Below are 24263 nucleotides of genomic sequence, written 5' to 3' on the forward strand. Positions count from 1 at the left end.
GAGCAGAACATTATTTTTTTTAAAGCCCTACCAACAAATTGACAAGTTGATCAGTGCAAAGGTGACCAGGACAAGGTGAATGGCCATTTGGAAATCACCTACGGTATCATTTTTGGCATTTCTGATTTGTTTGATACAAAGGAAATATGTACACAGCTGATAATGTTATACCATTGACAAAATATATCAGATTACCTTTAGTAAGTTCAAAATATATACTTAATTGAAATATTTTCATTGTAAATTTTTTTGTTTACATATGCTGTTACAACTGCCTTGGACCAACTAGTAAGGGACATTCTTGAACAATAAAATTATGCATTGAGTAGCTTTAAACATACTTAAAAAATTAACAAATCATACAATTGGCTTGCTATTTAGTCAAACAAGAGGAATGTGCAGAGCTATCCATTTTTGCACAGCTGTCATAAAATTTCACTGAATTTCTAGTGATTTGGAAACAATTGATAATCTGTTCATTATAAGCTGTGCCTCGGAGCAATTTGTAGGGTCTCCAAAGTCAAAAAGGACATTTCAAATAGTTTTTGAAGTAGGTGCTGTTGTTGAAGGGGGAAAAGATCACAAGAGGGAAAAGGCATTTCTCATTCTCAAATAAGTTTGTCACAATTGAATACTTGTTAATGTGAAACATGCATCTAAAATACCTCAAACTCCAACGGATTGCAGGTCATGTGAAAATGAGAAAGAATTTGCTTCGAGCCCAGTTGCATATTCACCATATAGTTGTATGTCATTTTCTGAATGTGCCCAATTACAAACACCTCAACAGCTAAGCAGAAGTAGCTCTGGGTGTGGTACTGAGCTACAAAAAGTCAATAGCTTCAACATTAAGCTAGAAAAAGGAAAAGTCTGCCAACTTCCATCCTGCTCACTTGTGCAATAATCCCTAATAGAAGAAGTGTACACATCTGGATGTCACATGAGGGGACAATCCTCATGATTAATCTTCACAATAAAAAGCTCATGATAAAATAACTTGCTGTCTAGACTCTGAAATATGGAGTAGACACTTGGACAAGGTGCTATAGAACTAATCAATGCTTATAGAACTCAATGCCAGCACAAATTAGTGCCCATGAGGAGAGGGGGGAAAAAGCAAATGATAACTGATGTTTGTCAGCTTGTGTAGACCAGTTATGTTGCAGCAAAGGAGGTCTGTCAACCTTGTCTTTGTCTGTTTAGATCCAGACATTTTGTTGTTTTTGTTTCTTCTCACTAGTGTCTTCTCTACTGTTTGTAATACAGGACTGTCTCATCGCAGTTGTGGACTTGTTCTTCTATGTGTCCTCCTTCATGTAAATTCTTTACTTCAGTGTGAAACGATGTTGCGGCTGGCTCACCCATATTATAGTAACATGCAAAATGTTGTGCTGGTTCTTGAATCTTGCTAACCATCCTTTGCTGGCTCCAAACTCTACCGAAGCATTAGTATTTCCATTCATTTGGTGGCAAAACATCATACCCTGAGATTGAATAATAGAGCTGGCTCTCTGCTGGGTGAACCATGTGTATGCCGCTTTGTCAAGAAGGCTGTGGTCAGCATTTCAGACTTTTTCTTGTCTTGCTTGGCCACCTTCAGTCTCCATTAACACCCTTCTCAATTTCTCTTCATCCTTATCCCATCCACAAGGATGTTTCAAGGACCCCATTCTTTGCAAAACAATCCTTCCTTAATCTGGGCATTCGGTTTCAGCTTCTCTATGATGGTGTAACATTTTCACTTTCATGATTCACTACAGATGATTTTGAATTGATCGTTTTATGGGTATCAATGCAAGTTTGACGAAAATTTATAAAAAGAAAACTAGCACTTAACTAGCCTAGGCTGCCATCTCGTTGGCTGATTCCAAAACATTTGTGGAGGAATTGTACTTCAATATTCTGAAATACTGTTCTGAACTACTAAATTTGCATGAAAGTTGCAGTCCATGACAGAACTGTGTTATACAGGGTTTCAGGGTATGTACCCTCCAACTGCAGCAGGTCAGGCCAGTGGATTAGCCACACATCCATTTTTATGGTACACAGATCATCAGAAGCATGTGAAATTTAGAGCAACATCTGACTGGAGTCATTTATGTGCAGCCTCCATTTGCCTGTCACTTACCTTGCAGAAAATTGTGCTACGTTGGAACTTAGGCACATTTTATGACCCACACCCATCCCCAGTGAAGCTCCGTGCCAAGTGAAGTATGCTTTTTTTTTAAATGTTGCAAATTGAATTATCTTGATAATGATTTTAATCATATCTAGTAACTGAATACAAGTGTCTCTATAGAGAAATTGTGTCTGGTAGTGGAGAAAGCTCACTAAATGTAGGAGCAGAAGTAGAACATTCGGCCCATCGAGTCTGCTCCGCCATTCAATGAGATCATGGCTGATTTGATAATCCTCAACTCCACTTTGCTGCCTTTTCCCTATAGCCCTTCATTCCCTTACTGACTAAAAATGTCTATCTCTGCCTTGAATATACTTAATGACCCAGCCTCTACAGTAAAAATTTCCATAGATTGACTACCCTCAGAAGAAATTCCTCCTCATCTCTATTTGCAATGAGTAAAGGGCCAACCTACTCAACCTCTCCTTATAAGAAAATCCCTTCATATCCGGGATCAATCTACTGAACCTTCTCTGGACTGCCTCCAATGCCAGTCTATCTTTCCTTACATAAGGGGACCAAAACTGTTCACAGTATTCCAGGTGTGGCCTAACCAATTTCTTGTATAGTTTTAGCAAGATTTCCCTATTTTTATACTCCATTCCCTTTGAAATAATGATCAACATTCTAGTTACCTTCCCTATTACCTGAACTTGTATCCTAGCTTTTAGTGATTCATGCACGATGACCCCCAAATCCCTGTGCTGCAGCCTTCTGCAGTCTTTCTCCATTTAAATAATATTCAGCTCCTCTATTCTTCCTGCCAAAGTGCATAACTTCATTTCCCACATTATATTCCATTTGCCAAGTTTTTGCCCACTCACTTAATCTGTCTATATCCCTCTGTAGACTCCTTGTGTCAACCTCACAACTTGACCTCCCACCTATTTTTGTGTCATCTGCAAACTTGAGATAGTACATTCACTTCCCTCATCCAAGTTATTAATATATATTGTAACTAATTGTGGCCCCAGCACTGATCGCTTTGGCACTCCACTAGCTACAGGCTACCATCCTGAAAATGCCCCTCTTATCCCAGCTTGCTGATAGTTAGCCAATCCTCTATCCATGCTAATATGCTACCCCCAACACCATGAGCTCATCTTATTAAGTAGCATTGTGTGCGGTACCTTATCGAACGCCTTTTGGAAATCCAAATATATTACATCTGCTGGTTCCCCTTTACCTATGCTGCTTGTTACCTCCTCAAAGAATTCAAATAAATTTGTCAGGCATGATTTCCCCTTCATGAAGCCATGCTGACTCTGCTTGATTATATTTTGCATTACTAAATGCTCTGCTATTACATCCTTGATAATATTTTCCCAATGACGGGTGTTAAGCTAGCTGACCTATAGTTACCTGTTTTTTATCTCCCTCTCCTTTTGAATAAGGGTGTTACATTGGAAGTTTTCCAATCCTCTGGGACTTTTCCAGAATCTAAGGATTCTTGGAAGATTATCACCAGTGCATCCACTATCTCTGTAGCTATTTCCTTTAATACCCTAGGATGCAACCCATCAGGTCCAGGGGACTTATCGGCCTTAAGCCCCATCAATTTCCCTGATACAATAACTATCACTAGAGAAAAAGTATTTATTTCCTCCCTGCCTTTCTCCCCTTGATTATTTAGCATTTTTGGAATGCTATTAGAGTCCTCTACCAGGAAGTCTAATGCAAAGTATTTATTCAACTCCTCTGCCATTTCTTCGTTCCCCATTATTATTTCCCCAGCTTCATTCTCTGAGGGGCCTATGTTCACTTGGGACTCTCTCTTCCCTTTTATATATTTAAAGAAGCTCTTACTGTCCATTTTTATATTACTTGCTAGTTTACCCTCAAAGTTTATTTTCTTCTTCTATTATTTTTGGTCATCCTTTGTTGGTTTTTAAAACTTTCCCAATCCTCTGGCTTACCACTAATCTTTGCCACATTGTACGTTTTATTTCTTTCAATTTGATATTATCCTTAACTTCCTTGATTAACCATGGTTACTTTACCCCCTTCCTAGTGTCCTTCTTCCTCACTGGGATATATCTTTGTTGTGAGTCATGAGCTATTTTCTTAAATGTTTGCCATTGTTCAACAACCATCTTTTCTGCTAAACGCCTTTCCCAATCCACTCCAACCAACTCTGCATTCATTTCTTTGTAATTACCCTTATTTAAGTTTAGCACGGTTGTTTCCAAACCAAGTTTCTCACACTCAAACTGAATGCTAAATTATACCATGTTATGGTCACTGTTTCCTATGGGACCTTTTATTCTGAGATCACTTATTAAACTTGTCTCATTACACATTATCAGATTCAAATAGCCTGACCCCTGGTTGGATCCACAACATATTGTTCTAGGAAGCTGTCCTGAATACACTATGAATTCTTGCTCATGGCTTCCTCTGCCAATTTGATTTTCCTAATCTACGTAAAGGTTACAGTCACCCATGATTAACTTACTGCCTTTTTTACATGCCCCCATTATCTCCTGATTTATTCTCTGTCCTACAGTATATCTACTGTTAGGGGGCCTATAGACTACACCCACCACTGTCGTCTTCCCCTTGTTATTTCTTACCTCCAACCATATGGATTCTACATCTTCTGATCCAAGATTTCTTGCTATTGTACTTATTCCATCTCGTACTAACAAAGCTATCCCATCACCCTATCCTTCCTGCCTGTCCTTTCGAAAGATCACATAGCCCTGAATATTTAGTTCCCAGCTTTGATCTCCTTGTAACCACGTCTCCGTAATAGCTATAAAATCATATCCATTAACCTCTATTCGTGCCATTAATTCATTTATTTTGTTCTGAATACTGTGGGCATTTAAGATCCATTAATTATGCCTTTTTACCATTTTTTCCCCCTTTGACTCTAATTGTTCCTTTTTTTTTACATTTATACATCCTGTCCCTTCCTGTCATACTCTGGGTATCATTAGCTAAATGGCTGCCCTGCAAAGCTGCCATTTCCCTTTGCTTTTTAAGCCTACGTGTCCCCTCTCCAGAACCCTCCCCCCCTCTATTTAGTTTAAAGCCCTCTCTTCATTTTGCCAGGACACTGGTCCCAGCACGGTTCAAGTGAAGCCCGTCCCACCAGAACAGCTCCCTTCTATCCCAGTACTGGTGCGAGTGCCCCATGAACTGAAACCCATTCCTCCCACGCCAATCCTTGAGCCACGCATTTAACTCCTCGACTTTATTTACCCTATGTCATTTTGCCCATGGCTCAGGTAGTAATCCCGAAATTACCACTTTGGAGGTTCTGCTTTTTAAATTTAGCTCCAAACTGTTCAAATTCTTTCAGTAGAACCCGACAACTGGATCCCTCCCCTCCCACTCCAAGTTCCTCTCCAGCCCCGAGGAGATGTCCTTATCCCTGGCACCGGGCAGGTAACACAGCCTTCGGGACTCACGATCACAGCTGCAGAGAACAGTATCTATCCCCCTAATTATACTGTCTCCTACCACCACTACTTTCCTATTTCCTCCCCCCCAACTTGAATGACTCCCTGTACCACAATGCCACGGTCAGCTCACTCATCCCCCTGCAGTCCCCGCTCTTGCCCACACATAGTAGCCCATGTGTATACTCTGTGTAGTGATATGTACAGAGATCAATCATGAACTTAATATCCTAGAAGGAAACTGAACATTCCAAAAGCATTTCTCTTGACAAGAATATCGCATTCAGCTCAACACTCAGCCAACCCAATGTATTCTAAATATAGACTTAAATGGTTTCCCCAAATTGGGAATCACGTTTCAGATCAAGGGACAAATAAAGCAGCCTTAGCCCAGCTGTCAGAATACCTTTGTAGTTTACAAATCTATTTTTTAACCCAAGATACAATGCACATGGTTCCAGGCACTGCTTTTATGATTATAGCATCACTGAAGGGGGGAGGGGGGGAAAACAGGAAGAGGCTAGCATGAGTCAACCAATCATAGAATGGTTACAGCACAGATGAGGCCATTCAGCCTGCTATGTCTATGCTGTCTCTCCAAATGACCAATTCACCTCGAGCTACTCTCCCACCTTCTCCTGATAGCCCTGCATATTTTCCCCCATGTTAAATAATAATCCGACTCCCTCTTGACTGCTTCGACTTATCCTGCCTCCAACACACATTCAGGCAGTGCATTCCAGATCCTAACCACTCACTGCGTGAAAAAGTCTCATGCCGCCATTGCTTCTTTTGCCAGTTGCCTTAAATCTGTGCCCTCTCATTCTCAATCATTCCAGCAATGGGAAAAGTTTCTCCCCATCTACTTTGTCCAGACCCCTCATGATTTTGAATACCTCCATCAAATCTCCTCTCAACCTTCTTTTCTCAAAATAGGGCCAAGGTCCTCACGAGTGCTGTGGAGCTGGCACATCGAGCTCCAAATAAAGAGTCTTTTTAAAAAATTAAGTTTTTGGCAGCGGCTTCCAGCAGTCCATTTACATGCTATCAGCTATATCAAATTAAGATCCAAAACAAAGCAGAGCAGGCCCAGAGCCAGCTCTGCTTATTGCTGGGAAATTTAATGGAATGATCCCCAAGCAGGCATTCAGCTCCTTGTAAACATATAACAGAGGTCTATTACGTCTTAGGTGGTCTGCTACACATTTCACCTGGGAACTTGTTCTTTTTGCCAATCATTTTCCACCTGATAAATGGGAGCAACTTCCCCACCTATGACTTTTCACAATGAACTTTTCTGCTCCCATGCAAGATTTAGACTATTCAATCCAAGAAATAATCTCCAAAGTTTAAGAAACTGTGTCCGAAGCGCAGTAGCGTTCAAATGGCAACTCTAAATATTGTCTGCAATTTCAGGCAGGTAACTAATTAATATTGATTTGCAATATAAAATCGGTTTCACTATAAAAGATATGCAATATAAAAGAGCTGCATGGATGTGTGTTCAGGGCACCACTGGACTGAGGCCCCTCCTCACCAGAAAGTCAGTCACTTGCTCAAAGTTTGATCTTACACTCCAAGGGGAAAGACAGATATTTTCTTAGATTTTTCTCCCAATTCAATGGCAATCATCAAAACAATTGATTTGCATGGATTTTCACATTTATTTATTTACAGGCCTTACAAATTTTGCAACAATTAATGGCACAGGAAATATCTGCTAGATCATACTTTTAGTATGTAACAATATTGGGATAGTTTTGTATTTATTTTCAGATGATTTGTAAAGTTGAAACTTGAGACTGAAGACAGAGCAGGAGAAACTTTTTTTTAAAAAAGAAAAACACACGGGAGTTTAATGCAGTCAAATGTGCGACTCGAGTTACTAACTGTAGCAGAGACCATGTCAATAATTTAGAATAGGTTAGGCAGGTGGTTGAAGGGAAGGGGAATAAATGGATATTGGATCGGAGTGTTTGTATATGGAATTAGGACTACTGCTAACGTGGAGGATTAATGCTAGCACAGACTGGTCAGGACAAACAGCCTATAGCCATATTGTAACTTATGTAATTCTTCATAAAGATTTGGCAATTTAATGCAAGCATTGTTTGCACCACTTTATTAATATAAGCATCGTCTCATGTAAAAATGTTAGTTATAAAATAATTGAGTATTTCATTGTATTCAGGTGGTGGGCACTAACAGGGGTATCACTTGTGTACCAAGCAGCAGTAGAGTACATCAACAACTCCGAGTGACGTTTTAATTAAATTTCTTTCAAGTTTTGGTTCGTATTTGTTACAGTGGGTCACTGGCACCCCTTTCAAATGGAGCACTTAATTGGCACTGGGTTTACGAAAAAGATATATATAGCATCAGTCTGAAACTGCGGTTGTTGGGTTTGGAGGTGCATGTTTGCATTGTGTCTATCTAAATAAAAGCTTATAAATGTGCAAAGATAAGGGTTCAGCTCCATCCTTCACCACGAGAATAAAACAGTGAGCGAGCACGATCATGGCTTCAGAAAAATTTACTCCATCACTGACTTCATCTGACTGCATAAAACCTGGCAGTGGTCATTTACATGCCCCAAAAATCACTTCTACAGCACTTTAAAGCGAGCACTAGTGCCAAGCTCTGCAGCTCCAACACCTTGAACAGTCAAGAAATCCTGGCTCACCCGAGCTGCACACTATCCAATTTTTATTTTTAAAAGGATAAAATAACACTCCAACAAGTATATTCATTAGTTTCCACTGATGTAGAAAATTTCCAATACAACCAAAGAGACAAAAAACCTCTCTTAAACCAAGGAAGCTACTTGTCAGAAGTATTAAACCATTACCGTGATAACACTCCAGTCACTGAGGCAGAACATTAGACAGGAAATACTCCTACTGGTCTAGTGAGTTCAAAGTGGAAACTAATCACCGTGGAACCTCTCTCAGCACACACCCTCCAGAATTAGTCACTGCACTGATTCCATACAACTTTTTAAAATTACTTTCTTAATATCCAGCTCCCTGTCAAACAGAAGTTGCTATTTCTGTTTTCATCCGGAGGCTCGAGACATGACATGAATTTTTTAGACATGCATGGCTTTGGTGTTTTGAAATTCAGGCTGTGGAGACTGGTGCATAAATAGATGTCCTGACAGCCATAAAGCACGTAGCCATCACCTAAACCGCACTAGATCAAAGTGTATTATAGCTTCCTCACTATCCTATTAAAAACATTTCTGAAACAAGCAGCAGAGATTTGCAGATTTCAATTGCATAATAGTTCCAAATTTTACAGTAAATGCAATGCCAGAAATCTTGTGATAAATTTTACAGCGCACACTAGGTCCAATATACCAAAAAAATCCTTCCAATATTATAAACAGTAAAATGGTAACTTAAGGATCAGTTAAAAACCCTAATAGTCTTCCAGTACAGCACAAACAAAAAATATTGCCAACATGCTGAACCACTGCTTCTTGGGAGCTTTTAAGATCAAGGACAACAAGGGCTCGAAGGGTTGAATGGCCTACCCCTGCTCCTCCTACTTACGTTCTTATTGAAATGTCATTCAACATCAAACATGTGCTGTGATCGCTTCAGCACTTTGATATTAGCAAAACAAAGGTTCTGGACAAACTGAATAAATAAATCCTCAGGACTGAGGGACCGTATCTCATATTATGCAGAGCAGCAAAGAATGAGATTTGTGTGGCACTGACAGCATTTTGAGGAAGTCAATAAACACTGGAATGGCTCGAACAACTTGCAAACAGAAAAGCATGGTTCCCATTATAAAGAAAGCCAACATACTCCTAGCTGGCAAATGCAGGCCAATTAACCTGACCTCAACAAGTGGAAAGCTAATAACGAGGCAAATTGGAAATGTAATTACATGAAAATAAATGACAATTAGAAATAGCATGAGGGGTAAACCTTACCTGACCAACTTATGGGCTTTTAGCAGATATGGCATCTCAAATTGAGCATGGAGCAAAACAGTTACAGTGATGATGGGTGGGAGGGGGGTTGGAATGGAGGTGGATTTCAACCCTTTATGCATGACAGAATTGGACAAGTGGGAAATTAAAATAACTTGGTCACTTACCCACCAGAAACCTTTCCAAATTCTGTACTTCCAATTCTAACAAAAGTTTCTGGACAGGATGCTCAACCAGTGGAGTCCTAATTAAACTATTCTTCAGAGCTCTTCAGCAGGGCACACACTAATGTACTCTTCTTACAGCTGAATAGGAGGAAGTCCTGCTGTTGCAAACTTCGTCACCAATGGATAGTGCCCGCCGAACTGTCAAAGGCCTGTTAAGGCCATTAATGAACCAATTAAAGTACTTGTCAGGGCTGCCCATCCAACAGATGCCAGTCTTCAGCCAGTTCAGTTCACTCCATATGATATCAACAAGCGACTGAAGGCACTGGATAGTGCAAAGGCTATGGGCCCTGACAATATTCCGGCAATAGTACTGAAGACTTGTGCTCCAGAACTTGCTGTGCCCCTAGCCAAGCTGTTCCAGTACAGCTACAACACTGGCATTTACCCAGCTATGTATAAATATTGCCCAGGTATGTCCTGTACACAATAAGCAGGACAAATCCAACCCGGCCAATTACCACTCTATCAGTCTACTTGATCATCAGCAAAGTGACTGAAGGGGTCATCAACAGTGCTATCAACCGGCACTTGCTTAGCAATAACCTGCTCACTGACGCCCAGTTTGGGTTCTGCCAGGGCCACTCAGCTCCTGACCTCATTACAGCCTTGGCTCAAATATGGACAAAGAGCTGAACTCCCGCAATGAGGAGAGTGTGACTGTCTTTGATATCAAGACATCATTTGACCGAGTGTGGCATCAAGGAACCCTCGCAAAACTGGAGTCAATTGGAATCAGGGTTGGAGTCATACATTGTACAAGGGAAGATGGTTGTGGTTGTTGGAGGTCAGTCATCTCAGCTCCAGGACATCACTGCAGGAGTTCCTCAGGGTAGAGTCCTTGGCCCAACCATCTTCAGCTGCTTCATCTATGACCTTCCTCCCATCATGAGGTCAGAAGTGAGAATGTCTGCTGATGGCTGCACGATATTCAGCATCATTTGTGACTCCTCAGATACTGAAGCAGTCCATGTCCAAATGCAGCAAGACCTGGACAATATCCAGGCTTGGGCTGGCAAGTAGCAAGTAACATTCATGCCATACAAGTGCCAGGCAATGACCATCTCCAACAAGAGAGAATCTAAGCATCGCCCCTTGACATTCAATGGCATTACCATAACTGAATCAGTTATGAATGAAGGATTATCATTGACCAGAAACTGAACTGGACTAGCCATATAAATACTGTGGCTACAAGAGCAGGTCAGAGGCTAGGAAACCTGCACTGAATAATGCATCTCCTGACTCCCCAAAGCCTTTCTACCATCTACAAGGCACAAGTTGGGAGTGTGATAGAATACTCCCCATTTGCCTGGATGAGTGCAGCTCCTGCAACACTCAAGCTGGACACCATCCAGGACAAAGCAGCCCACTTGATCGGCACCACACACACCACCTTCAATATTCACTTCCATCACCACCAACACAGTGGCAGTAGTATGTACCATCTACAAGGTGCACTGCAGCAATTCACCAAGGCTCTCTCAACAGCACCTTCCAAACCCACTACCTTGACAACCTAGAAAGACAAGGGCAGCAGGTGCATGGGGACCCTACTACCTGCTAGCTACACTCCAAGGCATGCAGCATCCAGGTTTGGAACTATATGTCCATTCCTTCACTGTCACTGGATCAAAATTCTGGAACACCCTCCCTAACAGCACTGCAGGTGTATATACGCCACACGAACTGCAGTGGTTCTACAGCAGTTCAAAAAGACAGCTCAGCAGTGCCTTCTCAAGGGCAATTAGAGATGGGCAATAAATATTAGCCTAGCCAGCGATGCCCACATAAAAGAATAATTTTTTAAAGCTTGATTGGAGCAGAGTTTAGCTGCCAATCAGGGTTTCCTGACAGCAATCTTCAGCAAGTGGAGATGGGAATCCTGTGTGAAGTCCTTGTCCCCAAACACCCAGTCTACCACTTGTTTCATAGGGACAAAAGTTTTTTTTTTTTAAAAATTCATTCACGGGATGTGGGCATCACTGGCTCGGTCAGCATTTACTGCCCATCCTAATTGCCTAATTGTTCAGAGAGCATTTAAGGCTGTGGGTCTGGAGTCACATGTAGGCCAGACCAGGTAAGGACAGCAGATTTCCTTCCCTAAAGGGCATTAGTGAACCAGGTGGGTTTTTATAATGATGGGCAATGGTTTCATGGTCATCATCAGACTTTTAATTCCAGATTTTTATTGAATTTAAATTCCACCATCTGCCGTGGCAGGATTTGAACCGGGTCCCCAGAGCATTACCTTGGGTCTCTGGGCTACTATTCAAGCAACAATACCACTATGCCATTAACTTCCCCAAATAAGGGATGGTGCATCATAGCAGCTGCCATGACAGTCAGAGACCTGCAAGATATGGTGATGATCACACATTGTTGCGCAATAATGGAATGAAAGCCCTCGAGATTCATGAAAGCACCAGGCTTGGCTGAAGGAACCTGCGGAGCAATGTTTGTGCAGCTCACGAGGCCCTGGATTTAAGGGAAGCCTGCAATCTGAACAAGAGCCCAATCTCACCATTTTTAGTTGTGTGCAGGAATAATAATGAATATTTGCTTTTGCAAACATGGCATCAGTAAATGATGCTCCCAATGCGGTTTCCTCTACATTGGAGAGACCAAACGCAGACTGGGTGACCACTTTGTGGAACACCTTCGGTCTGTCCGCAAGCACGACCCAGACTTCCCTGTCGCTTGCCATTTCAACACTCCACCCTGCTCTCATGCCCACATGTCTGTCCTTGGCCTGCTGCAATGTTCCAGTGAAGCTCAATGCAAACTGGAGGAACAGCACCTCATCTTCCGACTAGGCACTTTACAGCCTTCCGGACTGAACATTGAGTTCAACAATTTTAGATCATGAACTCTCTCCTCCATCCCCACCCCCTTTCCAATCCCCCGTTTTTTTCCCCCAATAATTTATATAGGTTTTTCTTTTCCCACCTATTTCCATTATTTTTAAATGTATTTCCATCCATTGTTTTATCTTTGCCTTTTAACCTATTTCGATCCCTTCCCCCCACCCCACCCCCACTAGAGCTATCTGTACCTTTATTATCACATTCCTTTGATAATAACACTAACTTCAATACCTCTTTGGCCTTTTGTCTATGACATCTTTTGGTTATCTCCACCTATCACTGGCCCTCTAACCAGCTCTACTTGTCCCACCCCACCCCCCGCCTTAAACCAGCTTATATTTCATCTCTTTTCTATTTTTCCTTAGTTCTGTTGAAGAGTCATATGGACTCGAAACGTTAACTGTGTTCCTCTCCACAGATGCTGTCAGACCTGCTGAGTTTTTCCAAGTATTTTTGTTTTGGATTTCCAGCATACGCAGTTTTTTGCTTTTATATCAGTAAATTGTAGACTGACTGATATTACTGATATCCCCTGTGGCAGCCTGGAACCTTCCAGTAATAATTTGGTGTTTCTTTCCCCTAATTGTCATCCTGCTATTGTCCAATTTACACTTTGTTAAACTCTAAAGAAAGCTATTAAAATATATATAAGACTTTTTTTGAAATGTGTTCAAGACTTTTACACTTACTCCACTTATTCAGCTTACATCCAACACGCTGACTGTGTTTGAGTTGTAAACTATACTCTTGCCAAAGCATAACAAATATGCATATCTAGTAAGACTCAAAATTGGACAAAAGGCAATGCTTTAAAATGGTTGAGATCCTTTTTATTCAGTCAACATGCCAATTTTGTTGAAACCAGCTCAAATCATACCCTGTTCAATCTCACCCAAACATTCAACACATTATCTTTTTTGTATTTTTTATTCATTGGGATGAATAGCTCTGCTCATGCCGTTTCAAAGGATGACCTCCTGCATGTTCCCTCTGCTCAATAAACTGCATAGATTACACTTATCAGTTTAAAGACAGATAATAAAATTTTCATTAAAAAATCTTCACACTCTCAATGGGATTTGAAAGATTCACATTATTCCGGCAGTGTGCTGGGAAGAGCAACCTATTTTCTGACTGATGTGATTCTATGCTTCATCAATTCCACTCATTAAAACAAGCTATTCCTCCCAGTGTGCAGCTTTAGTACTTTATGCAACTCCCTTGATACACAGTTCCTCTTCTACACAATTTGAGGAGGCATAAAATTCTGCCAGCCCTCATTATTGGGCACTTATAACTTTTTTTAATTTAAAATGTGTTGCAGTTATTTTGCTCCCATACAGAACACAAATTTAACAGAACAACTAGAAAGGCTAGCAGTTTTACTTAATTATAAACAGTTTAATTCTTTCATGAGAGAACGTAAAAAACTGATCCCAAGTGACCCGACTGCAGCAGCTCATTCTAATAGTCTTGGGAGTTGGGATGGGAGTGGTGGATGGAGCAAACTGTCACATTAAAAAAACTTAAATGAAATAAACTAAATCTGGAAACTTTTCTTGCCGGTGAGGACTGTGTGGTACTTCTGTCCTTTGATTTATAAAACCTGGGTCAGTAAAACATTCCAGACAGAACGGACGATGATGTCCTATCTTTTCTGGCTAGTAAAAACCTTGAACAAAGATAAATTTGGGCTGCTTCAAACTTCGTCCTGTAGCCTAGCGTTCACAGCTCAAAATTGCCCCCTAGTGTGGCACTAACTGACGCATGTCGTCATCTTGTTAATAAAAACCGAAAACAATACGGAATATGGGGAACTAAATTTCACATTTACCCAGAAATGGGTAATTTCTCAGCTGCTTGTTTAATTGGTATTAATTTGTATTTGCACTCATGCTATATAATGTAAGGGTGATTGTAACTTTCTTGGTGCAAGGTGTAAAAAGTGTTATTTTCTTAGAACTTTTATCCTTCACCTCAAAAAAAAAGCACATATTTCAGAGATGAAAGCACAGCACATTGTGCCAAATAATTCTCATTAACTGAGCTAGTTGCAGGACTCTTAACACTTTCTTTTTGCACTATTTAGCTGTATGGTTCTTCACCCTTATTAGGAAAGATTCATGGCTGCTACACAAAGTCACTTATTGCAACTATTGATCAGCCACACATGCACAAAATCTTGCACATATGCTACAGCTTCAATGTTGCGTCTGGTGCTCTGAATTCACCCAATAACGTAAACGAAGGATATTCAGAGCACCAACAATCTCTCACCATTTCCATTCGCAGTGAATGCTCTTGACAGCTTTTGCTCTTAGAAGTGAAATGGGAATTTTGAAAAAAATTCTAATTTAGACACAAAAAGCTATAAACTCTTTTAAGGCCCATTTTCAGAAAGGGGGTGATCACAATCCTCTTAAATGGGAGCTGCACTCATTGGAAGGAAGCTGCTGCTGGCTGCCTGTTATGACACTGGTACTTATGTGATGCACAGATGGAGCACCAGGGAAGGGAGAAGGTTCCTAGGTCGATGGGTACAGTACAGAAGTCATGGGGAAAGCGGATAAAAGGAGAGAGGGGTCATGTTTCTGCTGGACTCCAGAAACAGCAGCCTCCAAAGGGAATCGAACACTAACCTTCAAGGCAAATTGTTTCAGAGTTTGTCCCCAAGGACCCAGCATCAGTGTCACAAGAAATTTAATAACCTCATGCAGGCAGTCAAGGTGAATGAATCTTCACATGGGCATCTCCTATCCACCAATATATGCTCAATGCACCACCCCCATTACTCATCCAGCAGCAGCTCCGAGCATTCAAAACTCAGGCCTAACATTCAGGTACTTCACTTTACCGTGACACACCTTTCAATGATGCCAGCCTCATACGCATTTCTCACTGCCACCACATACCTCCAGCTATTCATCTGTGGCAGGCCCATTACCCAAACAATAGGAAGAGGGCACCAGCAAAGCACTGACGAAGAGGTTCGCCACTGAATCTGACACATGCAGCCGCCAGCTCAGGTACTGACCCTGCCCAAACTAGTGGCAAGTTATAGATGAGTTCTGCACTTGGTGAGTCATTGGGCACAAGTGGGCTGCACCAAGGCCAGAGGGAAAGGATGGTTTGCATGCCAGCTCACCAGGGGGCAAGAGTGCAGATGTGTTCTACTTCAGGGGACTCAGTTAAGGAGTTTGATGGACGACATACAGGTAAACAATTATGAATATACAGAGATGCCTGGTGGATTGGTAGGAATGCCAGGTAGCATGTTGTCACTGTCAGGTAGTCCAGTTTGAACAAGGCACAGTGCATTATGCAGAGCTTAGAATCCATCCTCTCCACCATGGAAATGATGGCCAACCCCATGAAAATACTGGTAGACCCAGCTGTGATGCAGCATCTGGTGGCCAAAGTCCCAGCTTCCATTGCAACGCCAGCAGAAGCCACCTAACATCTCAGTGCTGCAGTGGAAGCTCCGATGAAGCTCATATTGCCACCATCACAGCTCCAAATCTTAGCATTCAAAAAGGTATGGAGGCTCGCAACAGTCCAGCAATCTATCCTCCTAGAAACTGCTAAGGCGTTGCCCCGGGGGAGTAGCACAATGGAACACAAACCTGCTGTCCTCACTCAAAATGGCAGCATTCATGCTTCCAACACTGCCCTTGAGTTGCCAGCCAGCCAGCCCAGACTGCTCCTGCCCATGCAAACTGACGCAGTCAGAAGCCAGGCCTCAAGATCCTGAGCTGCTTGAGGGTGCCCTGCATGGCCCTCTGCAGTCTCCAACATTGAAAGTGAGCAATTTTTCACCAGTCATGCTTCAGCAACTGGAGTAGCACTGCTAAAGAACACTGTGAGGCAAGGGCACCCACAAGGCAAGCACAAAAGAGATACAAAAGAATGATGTTTTAATTGTATAATTGGAGCTGTTTTTGATAGAGATCTTTTGGCAAGGTTTTTGTTGGTCTAATTTATTACAAGATTTTGGCCAAGAGGATGATGTGATTGAATGTCCCAGGTGAACGGGCAGATGGGATGTACCAAATAATGGTGTAAGAGAATCAGACTCCAAGTAGGTGTGCACAAGCAATCCGTCTGGAATGAAGATATTCTGATGCTTCCCCCCCATCTCCTCCTATCCTCTACACGGTTTCACCTCTCCACAAGTTTTGCTCCATCTCCCTGTTGTGTTGCAGGTCCAGAGGTAGTGTAATTATAGTAGCCCCCCCTACCGCAGCCTGTGTGTGGATGGGTCACCAAATCCTCTGCCCTATTTGAGAGGATGCAGCAACACTCCCTGCCAAATCCAGGGACTCACTACAAAACTTCAGGTTGCTTCTGCAAACTTTGCAATACCAGAAGTTAGTCTCAAGTTGAATGCTTGTTCCTTTGAATATAGCTAGTGGGAGAGATGGATACCACATGTATAGTGAACCACTGGGGTCCAAGTCTCAGGAACAGGCATCAAGTCAGCCAGAGCAGCTGTTTGACAACAACATTTAGCCTGTTGGTATATTCCCGGCACATGCATGGCATGTCCGTGCTAGTGCCCTTCCCAGCAAGGGAACTGCACCAAACACACACCACTTAGTGGGCCTCCAGCTTTTGTAGTGCCAATTCCAGGCACCAATGAACCAAATATCTACCCCAATATTCTATTTATTCTATAAAGTGTTTCTGTCAGCAAACGCTTGTCATTGGAGTCACTTCCATAGGCTGTAAATGCTTCAAATGCCACAGAACATCAGCCACAAGCTGCTTTTTTTGCTCCCTGCTTCTGAATGTAAGCACATATAAATGGCTACAAAACTTGCAAATGTGGAACACTTGGGTCACCATTTTGTTCTAGTCATGCCAGCTGACCTAAATACAGGTTAGGGATATAATCTTTACATTGACACCCGTAAAACTATGGAAAGAAATAAAAAAGTCACAAATGCAAATTTTGAGGAACTAAAACACAAGGGAATGGAGTTTCCACTTCAGGTGCGTGATCAATTAACTGGGCACAAATGCACCCAATTTGAGATGGGGCCTTTCCTCAAGTTTCTGCTAAAATTAATTTGCATATCGACAAAAGCAAAATTTGCCATGAACAAGCGCAGACAGCATTTCAGAACATAAGCACATCAACAAATATTTTTAAAGCAGTGGAACTTGGTGCAGTTTAATTAATTTTGCTAAACATGGGTTTAACACAAGAAAAAAATAATTTCAAATGAGTGCCTGGTTCACCATCTGAGGATTGTAAATAACTGAAACTGACCTAAAAAAAATGCAGAACCATTTGCTAGTTATATTGGTGTTCAGTAGTCAGTTTCTTAGCATATTCAAAAGAATTATCTTCAAAGGCTTTTACAATGTTTCCATTCATGTAAACTAACTTATTTTTAGAGCCTCTTCAAAGACTCACGAGTGCGATTAGCAAAAAACCTCCATGCTGATTAATTCAAACAGTGATGTGGCCTGTTTTTTGGGTGGTGCCGATGCTTTTTAAACCAGCTCAACTTGAAATGAGTGACTTGGGCTTAAAGAAACCACAACTGACTTTGACGGTTTGGCCGACTTCTGTCGAATTTTACCAAAACAGCAGCAAAATTCCAGGCCAAGATTTTATGGATGTACATGAACTTGAATGTTTAGCTTAATTATAATCATGTTAGAATCTCAAACAAAACAAAATTACTTTCAATTCAGACATCTTCATCTTATGGGAAACTTGCTCAATAGGCAGTCAGGGCAAATATGGGTTTATTTAGTTTTCAGACATTCAGAAGGTTCTCAAATCAGAACGGGTCATTCCATAATTTTTCATTTTTTAAAATCATTTTGCCATAATTTTTTATTTATTCATTGAATGGGGGCCAAATTGATCTTGTTCAGAGGTCATTTAAGAGACACATTGCTGTGTGTCTGGAGTCACATGTAGGCCAGGCCAGTTAAGGACAGCAGATTTCCTTCCCTAAAAGGACATTAGTGACCCAGATGGGTTTTTACAACAATGGTTTCATGGTCATCATCAGACCTTTAATTCCAGATTTTTATTGAATTCAAATTCCACCATCTGCCGTGGCGGGATTCAAACCTGGGTCCCCAGAGCTTTACCCTGCATCTCTAGATTACTGGTCCAGCAACAATACCACTATGCCATCGCCTCCCTTAATAATGTAGTTAAAGAAATTAGAAACTGTAGAGTTTCTAATAGACATAGTTCTACAGCCAACAATTTACCATCTATTCTCACATACAAGATGATCCTCCGGCCAACACCACACCACCCCGTTACTTTCCGAGCACACAGAAATTGAAAACCATCAGTATCTGTGGCTCCCAGTAAAGCTGGAAAATGAATTTAATTGAATGCTGATTATTCCAGATACTGCCAGTGCGGTACACAGGCAGACTGAAATACTGGGAGCTTGAGGGGGTTTGGAGACTGCTTTTTTATGGATCACAATCAGGAACAGCCCGAGTTGGTGAGTGCATTCTCCAGAGTGCGTTACAGTGGCATCCACCTGCATATATGACTAGCCCCTTCCAACTTTCGACTCAAGTAATGATATAATGTAGCATATATAAAATGAGGCCAAAATTACTCACCATTACTCCCTTTGCAATTTAGTAGGGATCTGACCAAACAGACTGACCCACCAATTATTTCTGGATATAATAGGTTTTGGCTTTATGTGGGAAGTTCACAGGGCCAAATGATCAAAATGATTGATGAAGTGTGAAATTTATTTTATGAGAATCTGGCACTGTAAACTGGCGCATGATTGTAAGATTAAGATTGAAAAATATAAATTACAGAAGATTTTATTCACTCTTCAACAGTACTCTATGTTGCTCCATCTTGGCTACCTGTGCTGCCAACTTCTAGCATCATCTTCAACAGGATTTATATAGCACTTGGAAGAAGGTGCTTTGCAGGGGCATAATCAGACAAAATGGTCACCAAGCCAATTAAGGACAAGTAACCAAAACCTTGGAAAAGACGTAGGTTTTTAAAGAGAAGCTTGTTGTAATGTACCTTTAAGGGATAGTAACAGGCGATCACCAGAAGGGAAGTATCATGTGATCCAGTCTGTTTCACTTTGGCCTGTGAGCAGAACACAGTGCACACAGCTCTGTTGCAGATGTCTTCAAGCTTTATATCTTTGTATAAATGTTCTCATGTGCCTAGTCTTAATAAATTAATCCACAAAGCGTTTTCCCAATCCTTTATGAGTTATTGGTATCTTTATAGCATTATAAAAACACAACAAAGCTTAAAAGGAGAAGGAGATGGTTTGGAGAGGAAGGGCAATTCCAAAGTTAAGGGACTAAACAGCTGAAGACAGCCTCCCATAGTGGGGAGAAGGAAGTCAGGGATGTAAGAGAGGCCATAATTGGAGAAGTTGTTGGAAGATTGTAAGGTTGGAGGAGGTTACAGAGGTAGCGAAGGGAGAGGCAATGGAGCGATTTTATTACAAGGATGACATTTTTATATTCTCAACCTGGTCAGCACACACAGGAGGCGATGGGTGAATGGGATTTCTGTACATATACATGTTAGCCAACAGAACTTGAAAATTTAACCCTTTTATTAAACACACAATGACCACAGTTTTCACCTTGGTTGTCATATTTGCCTGATGAAATATAAATATGAAGCTTTGTGCTGTATGAATGTATGTGAACATCTAGATTAAACTAAGTACAGTGATTGCAGGATCTGTAAAATCATTGAAGGAAGTCTGGAACACGTTTATCATTTGAGAAGGATCAGAAGCTTACAGGTTCAGACCCGAGGTGATAGAAGTAGAAATTTATGACTCAAACACAAATCCACAGTAAACCTCAACTGTAAGGAGCTAGATGAACCTAATTACTACTCTATAATATATGTGCCACATAAGCAGCAGCATGCAATTTATACTGGTTAAGTCTGCTCGTGTACTCTTAAACAAAGTAGTTTTACAACCACAGTAATAAAAAGTGTTCGATAGTCTATCCTTAATGTTAGTTAAAAACCTTAATGTATGCATTTTTTTCAAATTATAAGTTGTTAAACTAGCTAACTGCAAAGCACATACATCATAACACATATATGACTGCTACTTATTCAAATGATTCCTGATGACTTTTCAGTTTTCTGTAATAAACTTAGAGTTCAATTATTGCCATTGATCTGCCTACCATTTTTATTCTGTAAATATATATAGGTGTTGGTAATTATTGAATTATTTGAATATTATGAGCTAGTGGAAACACTGGGAAACATAGGCAATATCATACATTAAAACAGTGATCTGCAAAGACTGAAAGTACTAAAGAATGGAATAATAGTCAATCTAACCTTTGTTAAAGTGAATCAAAAGAATGAAGGGTGAAATTAGGAGATTCTAAATTAAATGCTGTTTGGTAAGGTTGTGACCCCTGGCAGAAAGTGGTGGAAGCAAAATCAAGAGCTTTTAAAAGGGAAGGGGATAAACATTTGGAAATGTTTTAAGGGTACGGAAAAAGGGCAAGTGTTCCTTCACTGCTGCTATGGGCAAAATTATCTCTTTCAGTACTGTAGTCTTTCTCGTTAAAATGATAATTCAAATATCTCTCTTAATTGGGGGAATAAAGTGTTTGGCCAAGCTTTATTTCATGTGCTTTACAAACAGCCAAATCTCTCCAAATTCCAACATTTACTAGTTTTTCACCTTTAAAAATATACTATTTTTCTACTCTTCCTATCAAAAAGTGTACAACTTCACACTTTCCTAAATTATACTCCATATGCCATCTTCTCACCCATACATTTGACCAATTTATAACCCTTTGCAACATCTTTACATCCTCCCCACATCACACTTAACTAGTTTTGCATCATCAGCAACCTTAGATATGTTACATTCGAACACCTCAAAGTCATTGACGTAGATTATAAATAGCTGCCAAGCACTCCACCAGTTATACCCGCCATGTCAAAATGACCTATTTAATTGCACTCTCATTAACTAATCTTCACTCCATGCTAATATATTACCCAATGCCATGAGTCCTAATCTAGTGTAACAACCAACCTTGTGTGGCACCTTATCAAATACCTTCTAAAAATCCATGTGCACTACATCCATTAGTTTCCTCTTAGCTACAATGCTAGTTAAGCCCTTAGAAAATTCTAATAGATTTGTCAAACATGATTTCCCTTCCATTAATCCATGCTTACTTTGTCTAATATTGAGATTTTCCAAGTGCCCTGTTACCACATCCTTAATAACCATCTCTTTTAAAACCCTAGGGTGTAGACCAATGGGTCCAGGAGATTTATTACCTTTTAATGCAATTAATTTCTCCAGTACTTTTCCTTTACCAATATTAATCACTTCAAGGTCCTCACTATGGGGAACCAAGGGTCTCATGAGAATTTCCACTATATTCTGTGTGCTGTCTACTGTGAAGACTATCACAAAGTATTTGTTTGACATCTCTACCATTTCCTTACTCCCGCATTATAATTTCACCTGTCCATGCCTCTAAGGTAAAAGCAAAATACTGCAGATGCTTGAAATCTAGAAAAAAAACAAAAATACCTGGAAAAACTCAGCAGGTCTGACAGCATCTGCAGAGAGGGATACAGTTGACGTTTCAGTCCGTATGACCCTTCATCAGAACTAAGAAATATATGCCTCTAAGGTACCCGTGTTTGCCTTCACTAATCTCTTCCTTTTTATATACTCATGAAAGTTTTGACTTTTTTTTATAAAAAAAAACTTAGTGACAAAGTAAATGAATTAATGCATCCAGTGTATTTGATCTAGTAGCCATTCCTGCGACATGGTTTGGCAGTGACCAAGGTGGAGAACTAAGTGTTCCAAGGTACCTGCCTTTTACAGGAAATAGGCAAGAAAGTAAAGGAGGTGGATAGCCTGACAAAGGGTATTAGCCCAGAGCATCAGGACGTAGATTCTGTTATTTCTTATTCCACCCATTTTTAAGGCAGAAAACACTGGTGGGAGAAGCTTATAGGCCCCCAAACTGTAATCAGTGTTGGACAGAGTATAAGTCGGAAAGTTAGGAGTATGCAATAAGGGCAATGAAACAGTTGTGGAGGACGTTCATATTTACATATTCTGGGTAAACTAAATTCACCTTTTAGTTTACTCTATTCTACTTTCTTGCTCTTCACCAATTTCTTGGTCATGCTTCACTTATTTTTAAAAACCTCCCAATCCTCAAGTTTACTGTTTATGTCAACATTGTAAATTCCTAATTTCCCTAGTTTCATGTTTGTACCAATTCTCTAGTGGAGTTTTTAATTCCTCAAAAGGAATGAATATTTGTTGAAAATATTTCTTTACTTATTTTCCATTGTTTCTCTACCATAATATCACAATTAAATTCCCGATCTACATCAACCAATTCACCCCTCATACCTCCATAATTGGTTATTTAAATTTGAACCCTAGTCTCAGACGTAACCACATCACTCTCAAACTTAATATAAAATTCTATATTCTAATCACTCTCCTCAGGAGATCCTCTACAATAAGTTTACTAATTGACTCATTACACAATACAAGATCTAAAGGAGCCTCTTCCCTAGTTGGTCCTTCAAGATATTGTTCTGGAAAACTGTCTTGAATGTGTGCCATGAACTCATCTTCCAAATTAGAAAGGCTAATTTAGTTTACCCAGAATATGTAAATATGAATGTCCTCCACAACTGTTTCATTGCCCTTATTGCATACTCCTAACTTTCCGACTTATACTCTGTCCAACACTGATTACAGTTTGGGGGCCTATAAGCTTCTCCCGCCAGTGTTTTCTGCCTTAAAAATGGGTGGAATAAGAAATAACAGAATCTACATCCTGATGTTCTGGGCTAATACCCTTTATCATGCTACCCACCTCTTTTACTATCTGGCCTATTTCCTCTAAAAGGCAACAGACCTTGGAACATTTAGTTCTCCACCTTGGTCACTGTCCAACCATGTCTCAGTATTGGCTACTAGATCAAATACACTGGATGCATTAATTCATTTACTTTGTCACTAATATTTTATGCATTCAAATATAGCACCTTTAATTTTAACTTGTTGCCTTTTTTTCTTGGTGAGGCCTTGGTCAATCCTGCCCTATTACAGTTGTTAAACTCTGTCCTTTCAAGACACTATCCTTGATTTTACTCAAAATCGAAATGCTGCTTTACCGTCTTGAATTGTCTGTTCAGACTTATAGATGTACCCTTATCAGAACACCCTCATTGCACAATCGTCTAAATGTATAATTTCATTACTTAATCTTAACGTCACAAAATATTGATAGTTCTTATTCCTCTGACATACAAAAGTGCAAACATTTTTACAGACCTATGAAGATCTTTTAGCAGACTTACATAAGACATAAAGAGCTTATATACATGCCAACTAAGAACATTAAAATTTTGAACAGCAAACTCTGTATATCAATACTTTAAGAGCTGTAAAACCTACTATAGTAGGTCTTTAAATAGTGTATCATCTACTTCCTGGCACATGTTTAAAGAGGACTCTGAAAAACATGTATTTCTCTCTCATGTCAGCTGCTTGAATTAAGAAATTGGAATGAACCGGAAATTCTAAGTCATGTTATTTACTTTGATTGTTAATTACTTCTCTACCA

At 40.4% G+C, this 24263-nt stretch overlaps 1 protein-coding gene across 2 annotated transcripts in view; it reads right to left on the bottom strand.

Annotated features, from left to right (window-relative positions):
• Window positions 1-24263, bottom strand: part of igsf11 (immunoglobulin superfamily member 11) — a 197655-nt gene that overhangs the window by 172621 nt on the left and 771 nt on the right. The gene's annotated exons all lie outside the window — the stretch shown is intronic.

Source organism: Cetorhinus maximus, chromosome 16 (assembly GCF_964194155.1).
Source record: "Cetorhinus maximus chromosome 16, sCetMax3.hap1.1, whole genome shotgun sequence".
Taxonomy (NCBI): domain Eukaryota; kingdom Metazoa; phylum Chordata; class Chondrichthyes; order Lamniformes; family Cetorhinidae; genus Cetorhinus; species Cetorhinus maximus.